Genomic DNA, 12,250 nt, shown 5'->3' with positions numbered 1-12,250 from the left:
TGATCTTTTTCTCTTGATAGAAGACAATCAATGAGACTGCAAATAGGGGATGGATCTTCTCTTGCCTAGACTGATGTTGTTGTTGGTCTTATGTGACGTCGAGTTGGACCAGACTCAGAGCTACCCCTCCTTGGGTTTCTGAGGTAGTATCACTATGGAAGTAGATTGCCCCATCTTCCTTCCAAGGAGTGGCTGGTGGGTTTGAACCGCCAGCCTCTGGTTAGCAGTCAAGTGCCCCAGGCACTGCGCTACCAGAGCTCCCTGCCTAGATTATTGTTGTTGTTGTTATGTGCTATCAAGTTGGCCCCGACTCACAGTGACCCCTCCTTGGGTTGCCAAGGCAGTATCACTACGGCAGTAGTTTGTCCAACCTTCCAAACTCACTGCCGTCAAATCAGATCTGACTGATAGTGACCCCTCCTTGGGTTTCTGAGGCGGTATCACTACAGAAGTAGATCACCCAAACTTCCTTCCAAGGCTCAAACCCACCAGCCTTCTGGTTAGCAGATAGAGGTTATAAAACTAAGCATATTGATTGAGAAATCTTTCCAGAGGAGTGGTCAAGGATCGATGTGTAGATATAATGAAATAACAAAGTATAATTTTATTTGCAGATAGAAAGTAGCTTATTTATAAGAAAAACATTTCTTGGAAGATTGTAGCTCAATTGAGTATTTAAGGAAACAAACATGACAAAATATTTTTTGTATCTATGAAATATTTCTGAGAAGGATGGAAGTTAATTTGTTATTTTTCCCATAGTAACTATTTCAATGCAATTGAGATCATAAATAGAATTTATCTATTTCCTCAGGGGCAATATTGGAGAAGCAGAAAGAGAAACACCCTGATTTCTAGGAAAATTTGCATGTAGATTGTAACTCCTTGAAGGCAGGGATCTAATTTGTCTCACTCTCCATCCTCAGAGTCTGAGGTCAATTCTGACAAATGTTAAGTATATTCTTGCTGAATGAATAACTCAAATTAATACAAATTAAGTTTCCTAACTTCAGTGGAGAATCCAGTATTTTCCAAAATGATTTTGAGGCAGATTGTTCACAACTTAAAATATATTTCTCAACAGAAAATGTTATTATGGATGGTTCTGCAGTTGGCAGGCCAGCCCACAGAAGTCATTTAATCCACAACATAGCAGACACATGACACATCTGAAATGAACAAGTAGCTGAAAAAAGTACTGCAGCAATAACATCAAAGAGAGAAAGAATAAAATTGAATAAAAAGTTAAAATTTTCTTGTGTCTCAGTGCCTGAAGAGAAGCAGATTTAAATATTGAGAAGATGAAGAGATGTCTGGAAATTATCACAGAGAGGCTTCTATTCTCAAGGAATTTATAAGTTGATGGCTTTTGAAAAATTATTATGCAGCTTTTCCATTCAAAACATAATTTTACTTAGCCATGATAAATGTCTTTGAATAACACTATTCTAACTCTTTTCAGTCAAGATTAAAGTGATTTTTAAAAATTCTTAAATGGAATGATAAGAGAGGAAAAAAAAATGAAGATAAGTAAACTGAACAACAACAAAAAAGATCAAAACATCATAACACATGCTAATCAGTATTGCCTGTGCTCTGGGCAGTGAGGATACCAAAATGGATAAAACCTAGTTGGTGCCCTTAAGGAACTTCAATTATAATAAGGAGTGGCAAACACATAAACATGTATGTCAGAGTAGAACCGTGCTCCATAGGCTTTTCACTGGCTGATATTTTGGAAGTAGATCACCAGGCCTTTCTTTCAATGCAACTTTAGGTGCACTAGAACTACCAACTTTTAAGTCAGTAGCTGAGTGTGTTAACTGTTTGTACCCCTAGGGACAGTGTACAGTGACAGAGTACAGAGTACTTCAACCAAAATGAAGAAGGTGAACACAGTGGCCTGAAAGGGTCAGCAAAGGCTTGTTGTCAATGGAGAAAGAGAAGCAGGTGCTTTGCAGGCAGAGGGAGAGAGTAAGAACAACCTAGACACAAGAAACAGTGGGAACACGAGAAACCGCACAGAGTCTGGAGGCTGTGGGGGGAAAAAAGGAATGCACAGGAGGATGGAAATGGAGGGGCAAGTTATGGCTGGAGCAGGGAAGGATTTCTGTGCTTGTCATGGGAAGGAATCTGACTTATCCTATGGATGACTAGAAACATAAAGGGGACAAGTCCCTGCCCTCTGCAAGGGAATAATATGAACAATTAGGCATTTTAGAAAGACCACTTTGCCAGAGATATGGATTGGAGGTGTGAAATACTGGTGGCAGAAAAACTTGTTAGAAAACTGCGAAATAATGAAAGCTGGAAGTAAATAGCAGAGCTAATTCTAGAGGAAGTATAGCCAAATTTAGACATGTCTCCTATTGTTATCTATGCTGTCAATGAAATTCATTGGCGGGATTGAACTTTTAAAATCCTATAGATATTGTAACTTTGTTTTAATATTTCTTTAATTGAGAATTAAATTCAATAACAGAGCCTCAGTAATGGAGGGGAAGTGAGTCCTCCTTGATCTTGGAGAAGCATGCTAACTTGCTGTGTAAAGTTTGTGCATAGCCTTCTTGAAGATAAAGAATGAAGGCATAGGGGAGAGATGAGGACTAGAAACTTCCATACTAGCACCAATTTAACTTTGTGGCAGGTGGATGAGGAGAGCACATATCCATTTATTCATGAGGTTTTGAAGTTTGCAAAATGGGTGTTCATAGCTTGGGAGTGACTGAGTTGTTACTAAATAATTCTTTCTTTATCTACTTATAATTTAGATGAAGTTCCTGATTCGCAATACTTAGTAAAGGTACTAAGCCTCTCTACATTACTCTCATTTTTCCTGACATAGAAGATTGAATTTGGGATATGATCTAGAGTTAATTGTTTTTAAATGAAATTATTGAAAGTGACTTATTTCTCTCATATTTATGTCTCTGGTGCCAGACTTCCTTGTGCCTTACAAAAGGCAATATAATTTTCTGAAAAGAGAACATTTTGTAGTTGTTGACTATGAAGAATGAAAGGTTATTTTTAATCTTAAGTTTGATTAGCTATTGTTGAATGGAGGACTAAACCCAAGTCAAAGTTAGTTAGGTGCTATTCATTTCCAGGTAATCTCTCAATCAATCATAGCTCAATCACCCTAAACACTAAAGAGGTTTGAAGGGGACAACCCTCTGAGTTTTAAAACATTTTTTTAAATATAAAAACATTCATTCACTAAAGACAATTGATTATTAGCACTTTGGTAAATGATTAAAATATGCCTAAACTTACCACTTTATCTATTACTCACAAAGGTCTGTGAATAAGAATTAATATTAACAAAAATAAAAGCATATTTTCAGAACTAAGTTGCCTGATATTCAGGCTAAGCTTAAGGGAAATAAAATGTCACAATTCAGAGAGCTCTGATGGTATAGTGCCTAAGTCATTTGACTGCTAAACAGAAGGCTGGTAGTTCAAACCCACCAGCCATTCCTTGGAAAGAAGATTGGGCAATCTACTTCTGTGTAGATACTGCCTTGGAAACCCAAGGTTTAGTCTTACATAAAGACAGACTTTAAAATAAATCTAATTTATGCCTTCTGAGCTAAATTATCCTTGACACATAGAAAACCAGAAAAATATATCTCTCTTGAGAACGAAAACATTGTTCTTTCTGGTGTATTGATAAATCTTTATCCATGTGGAAGAAAGTGATAAAAATGATAGAAGTACTACAGAATTAAGATGAAGAGAAAGAGTCTTCTTATTTTTAAAGTTAGCCATTCCAGAACAAGCCAAGGACACGGAAAACTCTCTTTTAGAACATTTGACACACCATTTATGCTCAGTGCTCTGAACCTCTTGGTAAGGGTCACTTCCTTCCTTGTCTCCTTAGCCTCTGCACTGGACATCCTTTGGGCTCCCAGATGATGAAGTAAACAATGTCTTCAGCATTATTCTAATTAGCAGTCCAAACGCTGAGAGAGAGAATCTGAAATCTCCAATGCACTCTTCTCATAGCTGGATCAAGCAGAGCATGCTTCTGATAGTTGGCATCCAAGCATGACTATGCCATGCAGATACATGGTAAAGTTTTGTACAACTATCTCTTGACCAAATACATTAAAAAAGTAAGATCTTTTTTTTTAATTGAATTGGGATTTACTCAGAAGTCATTAATTAGTATGCTTTTAAAGAGTACACTGTTCCTTCATCAGTTTCTTAACCTAGAATTCTTATACCAAAGATGCCCTAGGAGTAGACATCTATGATATCTAAGAACCCTATGATGCAAATGTCATGTGTGTGTGTATTTAAATAATGTTTTATTGAGTTCTTGGTGAAAGTTTGTAAGCAAGTTGCTATTTGACAATTTCCACACAAATTGTTCAGTGACAACAGTTATCATAACCTGTCACATTCTCTTTAATTGTGTCCTATTTGTTTCCTTTTCAGTACTTTAATTTCCCTGGCCCCTTATCGTCTCCTCTTTGCTTTTGAGAAATTGTTGACATTTTAGTCTCATACTGATGGTTTTTAAGTAGGGTACTGATCTTATAGGTAATATCCTTTATTTTGCATGTCACTCTGCTATTTTGCTAAAAGGTGATTTCAAGGGATAAGGCTCAGTTCTAGGCTTAAAGAGTATCTCAGGGTAACAGTCTCAGGGGTTTCTCTGTTCTCTACTGTTCCAGTTTGTCTGGCTTTTTAAAAAATTGTTAAAATTTTTTAAAATAAGATTTTGAGATCTGCTCCATATTTTTCTCCTTCTTTCTGGGATTAATTATTGTGGCCCCGGTCTAACAGTCAGTGGTGGTAGTTGGGCAACATTTAGTTCTTCTGGTCCCTTTTACATTATTATATGTTCTTTTCACTAGAGTGTTGATACTACTATTTTTGAGGGTAGGGGGAGGATAGGAGCAGTTGGGAGATCCAGCTAGTTGCTATGGAGTTGATTCTGACTCATGGGGGGCATAGAACAGTACTCCATAGGGTTTTTGTTTTTGTTTTTCTAATAAATTTTATTGTGATTTGTGTGAAAGTTTACAGAGCAAATTCATCTTCCATATAGCATTTCACATACACTTTGTTTCATGACATTGACTGCAATCTCCCACAATGCCATAGCTCCCCTTCCACTTCCTCCCTATAGCCACCTCTTCCCTGTGTCCTTCCCTCCCATGCACTCCTGCCCCCCGAGCTGTCTCCCTGTGCATACACAGCCTTTCTATTCTCCCATGATTGATCTCTCCAAGGAGTATATCTACCTAATGTAAATGTTCAGCTCATATGCCTGTCTTTTGTTTGGCTGGAAGCCACAGGAGTGGGTTCAATTCCAGACCGGAAGGGTAACTAGGGGCCATAGTCTCAGTGGTTCTATCAGGCTCTATCAGACCAGCAAACCTGGTCTTTTTTTTTTTTTTCTTTAATGATTTTGAGTTTTGTTCCACATTGTTCTCCCACTCTATCCAGGGTCTCCTACATAGATTCCCCTCTGAACGATTGACAGTGGTAGCAACACACCATCTAGTTTGTCTGGTCTCATAGTCGTATATGCTGAGGATTGCAGGGTGTACCAGTCCCTTGGACTAATTGTTTTCATGTGTTCTGGTTACCTAGTGCCACTCAGACAGGAATATACCACAAATGGGATGGCCTTAACAAACAGGGGTTTATTGTCTTGTAGTTTGGAGGCTTTAAGTCCAAGTTCAAAGTGCCAGGCCCTAGGGGCTGGGTGAAAGCCCCTCAACCTTGGGGTTCAGCTCTGCCTCCTGTTCCTGGCCCACTGGCGCTAGAGGCTTTTCTTCATTTAGACAGCTGCTGGCTGCTGAGGCTGACAAGCCCATGGTTGACAAGTAAAAAGGCACAGTCCTGATGTTACCAAACCACACAACAGGCATTCATTCAAGTCCGTTGTAAGTCCCAAGGTCAGCAGAGCACGGCAGGCTGCTGCTGAACAACGACACAGCTACACGCAGGGTCCAAGCGTGCCATAAGCTATAGACTATCCCCAAGGCTTCTCCTTATAAACAGGAAGCAGACCGCATCCCAAAGGCAGCTACTCAGCTGCTTGTGGTAGATCCCACCATGGAGTTGATTGCCAGTTTCATCATGGGGAATAACTATCACCAGCTGCCCAGCCACTCAACGAGGCCCAGCCAAGTTGACACACGAACATAACCACACCATGTGTCTTTGGTTTTCTTCATTGTTCTTTGCTCTGGACAAGGAGAGACCCATTATTGCACCTAGATGGCCACTTGCAAGTTTTTAAGATCCCAGTTGCTTCTTGACTTCATAGGGCTTTCAATGGCTGACTTTTCTGGAAGTAGATTGTCAGGTCTTACTTCAGAGGAATCTCTGTGTGGACTTGAACCACTAATCTTTCAGTTAGCAGTGAGTACATTAACTGTTTGCACCATCCTGGGACTCTAGGTAGGAGAAGCATAGTAACAAATACATATATTAAAGAAGAAAACCATAATCTCTTTCTCTACAAGTGAAGCAATAGGAGATCTTGATATACTTGGTGTTTAGCTATTTTCTTTTTTGCATGGCTTCATTGATAGAAACAATAAGGAATAGGTTATTATATCCACACTGTAACTGATATGACCTAAATTTTGTGGCATAAATTTTTAACCAGTGGTCATTTTTACCCCCCTGCTTCCTCTTTTTAAAATCTGTGGTCAACATTACTTCTTGTTCACCCTAGAGAAGAAACAAAAAAGACTTGTCTGCAAAGCAATTCAATAACTAATGCCTTTACTTTCACATCAAACTCAAATAAAAAGTCAAAGCCTCCAAAATGGCGGCAGTGAAGTGGCAGAGTCTCGTGAGGACAGTTGTAGGCATGTTCTCTAACACCTGCTGCCTTCTTTCACTTCTCTCATCTGACAGTGATTAATTGGAAACTGACAAGGGAGACTTGGGGTTTTATGATGAACATTCTACAAGTATATATTAAACATTTATCCATCTGGTGGGAAGGGCTAATTTACTTTTAGGTATTCGCCTCACTGGGTATTCCCATTATTCTAAAATGTCAGGTTCCTCATAACACAAAAGCACTGAGGCTAACATGTGCCAGTAGTTCTGTGTTTTATGAGCTCTTCTCATGAGTAGCATTCATGGACCTCAGATTATTTTTACATAATAAGTATGAATTCTAGATTCTAAAGTCGAAGAATTATTAATTAAATCTGAATTTTGCAACACTGAGTAACTCTCTAAAAGGTTACTATTTACCAGAGACATTAGCTTTCAGATGTTTTTTCAAATTAGATCCCTGGCATTCCTTTCTTGCTTTCTAGAATTGTTCCAATGTCATATCTATTTCATGGCTAGGAGGAAGCCAATTTCAAGGATCTATTGCACGAAGAACTATTTACTGAGACATATGCAATGCTTTTGCTATGAAATAAACAGGAGTAACATGCCTTTAATATAGGTTTTGACAATAAGAAACGAGACTTATTTGTCTTTAGCACCGACACACTATGGAATGCAGGGGCAATACCTTTGTTGTTTATTATAGTGTGGCACCCTCTATGGTTTTGGGAGCACATATTTTTCTTAGCTTAGCCTCACACTTCACCTTTATATCTGGCTGCCATTGCCTTCCAAAAGGTGGAAATCTATTATCTTATAAACTTTTAAAATGAGAAGTCCTTTTCATACTGATGTACAAGTGCCCTATTTTTTATCCATGGCAATGTCATTTTCTCTGCCTGCCAGGTTGGAAATGTTCATTTTGACTCTTTCCTTTCCTTTACAAATTTCTGGCAAGTTGTTTTTCACTAAGTCTTTCATATGTATATCTTGCTTTAGAATCTTCATCTTCTTACCTCTTCTAGGGCAGGCATTCTCAACTTCAGTGTGCATATAAGAAACACACATGGAATTCATAGCATTCAGATTCTTGGCCCAAATCTTAGATGATTCAGCAGGTCTTGAGAAAGTTACAGGACACTGAATTTTAATAAGTCACTTAAATATAGTCCATGTCCAGATTTTGAGAAACACTGTTCTACATAGTCAATGTCCCTGCATAGTGCAAACGGTTTGTATACTACTGCTAACTTAAAAGTTGATGGTTTAAACCCACCCAGCAGTTCCATAGAAGAAAAGCTGGTGATCTGCTTCTGTCAAGATTAAACCAAAACAAAAACTCACTTCTGTGGAGTCAATTCTGACCCATGGTGACCCCTAGGACAGAGTAGAATTGCCCCATAGGTTTCCAAGGCTGTAAACCTTTATGGAAGCAGACTGCCCCATGTTTTTCCTACAGAGTGGCTGGTGGGTTTGAACTGCTGACTTTCTGGTTAGTAGCCAAATGCCTTAACCACTGTGCCACCATGGCTGTTATAGCCAAGAAAACTCTATGGAACAGTTCTACTCCGTAATGCATAGGGTCACCGTGATTGGGAATTGATGATGCCAATGGGTTTACAGGGCTCTATAGTCTACTGAGGGAGCTCTGGTAGCACAGTGGCTAAGACACCTGCCTGCTAACCAGACGGCTGGTGGTTCAAACCCACCAGCCACTCCTCGGAAGGAAGGTTGGGCAATCCTACTTCCATAGTGATACTGCCTCGGAAACCCAAGGAGGGGTCGCTATGAGTCGGGTTTGACTCGACGGCACATAACAACAACAGCAACAACATAGTCTACTGATCTCTATTGGGTCTTATAAATGATTTTCAAATAAAACATTCTAGAGCCAATATTATGCCCATTCTTTCATGCATGCATGGGTTAATGCAACTATTTATTGAGCACCAATAGTACGTCAAATACTATTCTAAGTACTGTGTTGACAGCAGTGGCCAAAATAAATATCCCTGTCCTCATGAAGTTCACAGTCTGTATTGTTTCTGGTTCAAGAATAGGCCCTTGGTTTTAAGATCATGGTCTTGGGGCGGGGGTGGAGGGAGCCTTTGCATCAGTTGGCATAATATAGTTCACAGAGATAATGCTTTGCATCCTACTTTGATGAATAGTGACTGGGGTCTTGGGGGCTTGTGAACAATCATCTAGGATGTGGTATTGGTCTCTCCCTGTCTGGAGCAAAAAAGAGCGAAGAAAATAAGTATCAAGGAAACAATTAGTTCAATGGACTAATGGACTACATGAAACTCAGCCTCCTCTACCCTGAGATCAGAGGAGCTAGGTGGTGCCTGTCTACTACCACCAGCTACTCTGATTGGGATCACAATGGAGGGTCCTGGATGGAGTGAAAGAGAAATATGGAACAAAACTAGAAATAATTAAAAAAAGACCAGATTTACTAGGAACCCCAAGGCATTTCACCAGTCTCTATTAGACATTTAGACACCTTTGGACATGGATGTGAAGCCACTCCCAGGCATCACCTTTTAGCCAAACAACTCACTGCCATCTTGTCAACTCCAACTCATGGACCCGAATTTCTGAGGAGCTAAATCTTTATGGAAGGAGATTGCTCCATCTTCCTTCTGCTGAGCACTTGGGGGGTTTGAATTGCCAACCATCTGGTTAGCAGTCAAACACCTTAGCACTGCACCACCAAAGCTCTTTAGCCAAACAATAGGCAGGACTTTAAAGGAAACTACCACTCGTGAAAAATGTACTCTTCGGGACAAACACACAGACCAAAAGAGCAGCATTTACCCAATAACAAAGCCCAGAAAGTGGGAAGGTACAGGAAAGAAGGACAAATAGAAATGGGAATCCAGGGAAGAAGTGCTGTTACATTGAAGGGATTACAACTAATGTCATGAAACAAAATGTGTATAAACTGTTGAGTGAAAATCTAACTTGCTCTGTAAATTTTCACCCAAATCACAATGGAAAAAAAGAAGAAGAAGAAGAAGAAGAAGACTATTTTACTTTATGTAACACAGAAATTCCTATCTGTTCTACAAAAAGCTTTGTGGCAATGGATATTTTAGAAATTAAATCTTTTTTTAAATGCAGCTGCTTAGACAAATCCTGGGGTGAACATGTTTTATAAAGTGAAGAACCCTTTCCTAATGCCAGGATCATTTCTTAGATGAGTGTTTAGAGTCCCTTAAAGTGGGGTACAGAGGGTAATGCAGGGCTTGCCCCCCAGGAGTAGAAGACGAGAAGTCAGAGCCCCTGACTCCCGCCCACTGTCTGACCCTGAAGCAGCAGCATACTAATTGTTTCCAGGATCACAGTTTCCTTTTCTTCATGATTCATCAATTCTTAAATGCAATATTTTCTCCACCTTGTCATTCTGAGACACTTACTCCAAAATTGTACTGAAATCAAGAGATGTTTTCCTTGATGTTGCATGGGGAGAAGAATATGATTCCTTTGAAAACTTCAAAAGTTCACTTTTGTTCCTTGATGGGTGTTTTCAAATTATCAAACAATAAATAAGGACTTTACTATCCACTGAATAAAGCTTGCTTTTACCCATAAAAATAAAAAAATAAAAAAAAAGAATAGGCCCCTGTAACTTATCAGATTTGAAACAAACTTTCTTGGTCTGAGTTGGAAGATCTTACTTGATCTTCTCTCTTACTATCATCCAACACGTACACTATTCTCCAGTCAGGTCAACCTTTTTTACTGTTCCTGTCTTCCTATCTCCATAACAACTCCATTCCTATATTCATATCAACTCTTGTCTTTTTGTTCCTATTATTTTTCACAATTATTATTATTTATTCCTATTATTGGCCAGTGTTATGGACAGGCATAGATATATGAAATCAAAGTTCATTCATTCAATAAATACCTGCTTATTCTGAGCCAAGCATTGTTCTCAATATGGGGGATTGATTCAGCAATGAATAGGGCAGAAAGTAAATATGCAAATAAAAAGGAAAAAGAAATATCAGATAAATGCTATGCAGGGTTTGGTGATAATGACCTAGCAGCCACTTGACATTGGATAGTCTGAGAATACAGTGACAATTTAGGCTGACAGAAAAATGACAAAGGGAGTGACCAGGCAGATTTTAGGATGATGAGAATTATAGGCAGAGGGAATAGCTAGTGCGACTCGACGGCACATAACAACAACAACAACAAGGGTCTGAGATGAAAATGTGTGTAAGAATACAACCAAACCCAGTGTGGCTGATGCGTAGTGGGAGAGGATAAGATGGTAAGGGCTGGGATCACTGAGGTCCACATAAGTCAAAAGACATAGGGGCAGGGGTATGGATTCTATTCTAAGAGGAATGAAATGTCATTGGAGTGTTATCAGCAGAGTAATGATCTAACTTATGTTTTACAAGGTCTCTTCCACTACTGTGTGGCATCTCGTTTGTATGGAGGCAGGAACAGCACAGGGAGACCAGATAGGAGCTACTATATTAATCCAGTTGGATGATCATGGTTGCTTGGATAGGTGGTAGCAAATGGACAGAAATGGGCAGACTGGCCATATGGTATGAAGTAGTGTCACTGGGCTTGGTGATGGATTTGGATGTGGGGAGTAACAGAGAGCATTCCAAGATTATTCCTAGATCTTTTCCTTGAGCAACTGGCTGTGGGTCATGTCCTTTGCAGATCTAGGGAATATGAGAGAGAGCAGGTTTGAATGAGCCGGTAATCAAGACTCTAAATGATGGGTGATATGGCTGAAAAGACAGGTTGCTAAAGCTACATTGCAAAAAGTTTACAATGAGAAATGAAGAAACTTGAACTTTTTCCAAATTATAACTTGGGAAATATACTATGCCATTGCTGTGTAGGAAGAGCTACAAGGAGTAGAAATTTCATACCTGTAGTTTGAATGTAGGAGCTCCAGTGGCACAGTGGTTAAAGTATTTGGTTGCTAACTAAAAGGTCAGTGGTTCAAAAACAACAGCTGCTCTGCAGGAGAAAGATGAGGCAATATGTGTCTGTAAAGATTTATGTTAGAAAGCCTATGAGGCAGTTCTACTCTATCCTATAGGATCACTATGAGTTTGAATTGACCTGATGACAATGAGTTAAAAGGATGAATGTAGGAGCCCTGGTGGCACTGTGGTTAATGTGTTCCACCAAAGGATTGGCAGTTCAAACCCACCAGCTGCTCTGTAGGAGAAAGATGTGGCAGTCTGTTCCTGTGAAGATTCCAGCCTTGGCAACCCTATGCAGCAGTTCTACTCTGTCCTAAAGGTTGCTATGAGTTGGAATCAAATCAAAAGTAAGGGGTTCCATTTTTGGTTTTGGAGTATGAATGTAGGAGTAGGAAGGGAGCAGGAGGTGGGGGTTGGAGAGGAGCAAAGAGAGAGTCAAAAGACATAAGAAAAATGACAAAAGA

This window comes from Orycteropus afer, unplaced genomic scaffold, assembly GCF_000298275.1.
Source record: "Orycteropus afer afer isolate SDZICR_OR568_19922 unplaced genomic scaffold, OryAfe1.0 scaffold00068, whole genome shotgun sequence".
Lineage (NCBI taxonomy): Eukaryota > Metazoa > Chordata > Mammalia > Tubulidentata > Orycteropodidae > Orycteropus > Orycteropus afer.
The sequence above is the reverse complement of the archived record's forward strand: the minus strand, read 5'-3'. Positions refer to the sequence as shown.